Consider the following 3,318-nt stretch of genomic DNA (forward strand, 5'->3'; position numbering starts at 1 on the left):
TTGGTGGATGAAGTTGGCCAAGACAGGGACACGACATATCTAGCAAAACACCATGGTCTGAGTGCTGGTTGGAAAAGGGTTGTGACGGAGCATGAGCTCGTGAAAAGAGATGTATTGGTCTTTCAGATGACCGCACCATACATATTCAAGATATTTTTTTTCTCATTTAGATACTTTGTTCCTATGACGCCCCCTGGCCCGGGATGACCTCGGCAACCCGACCCGGGGATGTCATTCTACTAAACAAACCAAAATATATCTTCATAATCTCAACTTAACATTTCAGCATAAGGTAAAGGTACATTTAACCTTACATCAAAAGTCTTACATCATACGCCTCTAAAAGTTCAGGTTTATCACAAAATACATATTTAAAACACTTCTCCCGATTACATATACTACTACTAAAGTTTTATTGCTAATCCAACCAGGTCTAGCACTTCAGTTCACCACATTTTTACCCTTGCCGGAATAACCTTCTCCGGAATCCTTTCCTGTAGAGTTAGTACATGAAAAGAAAAGATGAGCTCATAAAGCTCAGCAAGCATATATTGTACGAATCAACTGAGTTTTATTCACAAAGCTTTAATTGATAAAATCAATAATTCCACAGAGTCATCAAAACAGTTTCACACATCGAGATGAGTATGAGTATTCAAGCATGTTCACAAGTTCACACATTCTACTGTTGGGGATCCCGGCCAGCTAAACAATTGGTTTAGCTTTCCTTCCCGAAGGAAGTATCACACTACTTCACAAAGGAAGCATCACACACAGAACAAATGTAAGAATACTCATTTCTCATCAGAAAATCATCAAAACAATGTTTGCCAAAACATCATAAAATATTACCAGTGAAGGGTACAGTATATACTTACAGTGTACAATGTCCTAGTTAAAATCTCCAACAACTTCGTTCCCTAAAATATTCACACATTTATTTTATTATTATAATATCATGCTTATATTAAGACTCCAATTACTACTATTCAAATAAAAACAATTAAATTAATAAAACTATAAAAATAATAAGTCAGTAGACTTACTAGATTTAACAGGTTGTGAGCTTCCTATTTTTAGAAAGTTGGAGTTTGTTGTGTTTATATAAGGAAAGGTGTGGCTTTCCTTCCATCTCTAATCGATGTGGTACAACAATGAGGTTTTAAGAAAAGTTGGCGTCGGGTGGCGCCAACGACTTGTCCAACTTGGCGTTAGGGGTGACGCCCACAACTTGCTCTTGCCTTGCTTCTCTAATTTTCTTAATTAGATACTAGGTCATTGGTTATATTCACAAGAATATAGTGTCAAGTTATCAATGTGGTACGAAAATGAAGATTAAAGAAAAGAAGTTATCGGGAGCTAGCATGGTGCCTAAGTGGAAAGGATGCATGTCTTGCTAGTATCAACAAGTTTTATTAATTAGTGTCTTGGCTCTTGCTATAAATATCCCTCCTTGTCCCCTTTTCTTTTAGATGTGGTTTGTAGACTTTATTCTCTTTGTAATAGATCACCCATCCCACATTGAGAAGATATTGGAGCCATCTTGCCCTCAACATCTATATATATCCCTAACTAGCTCACCTTTCTACTCAAGAAAGTCTTTGAGCTTTCTCTTGGCTCCAATATTTCCAAGTAATTTAAGTTTTAAAGCTTTTATTTAATAAAGGACTTGGTCAAGTCCCACATTGTTGAGCAAATAGAGATTTATAATCTCTTTCTCCATATAATGTTATGAAGCCAACACTTGCAACCCAAGCTTATTCATTTTGGACTACTTTTAGTCCCACATCGAGGAGATATGAGAGATACATCACCTCCTCTTCTATATAAATCAAAGCTGTAAAGTCAATATTTAAAATTAAACCAACTTCAACTAGTTGTTTGGTTTGTGGACAGTTATATTGTCCCACATCGAGAAGGTTTTAAAGAAATTTCCTTCTCAACTCTATATAAAGCCAACAAGTCTATTTGCTTAGGAGATTAAAGGGAACTCACCCCTTCCATAATAGAAGTTGAGCATAGAACTTATTAAGTTCTATATAATATAATCTCAAATAAGTATAAACATATTCCTTCACTTGGCTTTTCTAATAGCCTAATTAAAATGAGAAGTTTAAGATTCTGAATAGGGAATGAAAGTCTAAAAGTTTACTCTTACAAAACTACCAGTAGAGATGAAAATAATCATCCAAGTCTTATTTGTTTGTAAAACAACTTGTCCCACATCGAGAAGATGTGAGTACAAGTCTCATGTCTCAACTATATATTGGGATTGAGCATGAGCTTATTAATTAATTAATAAATACTAAATAAATTGGGCTTGGTAACTAGACTAAGCCTAGTTAATATTTGGCCCAAATAATGATTGGGTTGAATCTAGTCCAATTCAATTGAACATAATTTTGGGTGAAAGTAGAAAATATAATAATATTCTTCAAAATACATATAATTTATGTATTTTCAAATAAAACTGAACTTGGGATATTACAGTTCCACCCTTACATATGTCAACCGTTACGCATGAGTAAATGCACGATCGAATTATATTAAGGGTGGAACTTCAACATGTACAAACAAAGTATCTAAATGAGAAAAACAATACCTTGAATATGTAATGTGTGATCATATGAAATACCAATATATCTCCTCTCACAAGCTCATGCTCCCTTGCAAACCTTTTCCAACGAGCACTCAGACCATGGTGTTTTGCTAGATATGTTGTGTCTCTCTCTTGGCCAGCTTCATCAACCAAGACAACTTTAGCATCTTCACTTGGCATGTACAAATTACAGAAGTCGACTAATAATATCTATATTCGATATAAATACAAAAGAAAATTTTTAATTCAATAATAATGACTTTGTCTACAAAACCAATAAGCAAATAGTTTTACTAGGAGAGTATGAGATGCATACCAACCAAAAACTGTTGGAAATATTGGATTGAACCATCGATTTGAAAATTTAGGATATTGAACTGGTATGCTTTGAAGCACTTTTTCTGCCCGATCTATAACAGATTTCTTAGAATCCTCGTCTTGATATAGGCTACCAATAAGAGTCTTCCTCCCGCTCGAGCTAAAGTTGTTAAAAACAAGATAAGTTGATACAACTATGCATCATTATTATAGACTATTAACTTAATTGCTCTGAAAATATTACAAATAAGGGGCAATGATTACAATACAATATTTTTACCTCACTTCTATTTGATTAACAATATTTTTACCTCACTTCTCCTTGATTTACTAGAAAAATAAGAGAGAGAGAGGGAGTGAGAGAGAGAGAGAATATCATTCTCTTTCTTATTTATCAATTC

At 34.2% G+C, this 3,318-nt stretch overlaps 1 long non-coding RNA gene across 1 annotated transcript; it reads right to left on the reverse strand.

Moving 5' to 3' along the window:
* Positions 1 to 299: 299 nt before the first annotated feature.
* LOC135147373 (uncharacterized) lies at positions 300 to 1,059 on the reverse strand. The gene is made up of 3 exons (XR_010284951.1): positions 1,047 to 1,059; positions 879 to 920; positions 300 to 494 (listed from the first exon to the last, which is right to left on the reverse strand). It is a non-coding gene; the product is annotated as an uncharacterized LOC135147373 (long non-coding RNA).
* Between the last annotated feature and the right edge of the window lie 2,259 nt (positions 1,060 to 3,318).

This window comes from Daucus carota, chromosome 6 (assembly GCF_001625215.2).
Source record: "Daucus carota subsp. sativus chromosome 6, DH1 v3.0, whole genome shotgun sequence".
In the NCBI taxonomy this organism is placed as follows: Eukaryota; Viridiplantae; Streptophyta; class Magnoliopsida; order Apiales; family Apiaceae; genus Daucus; species Daucus carota.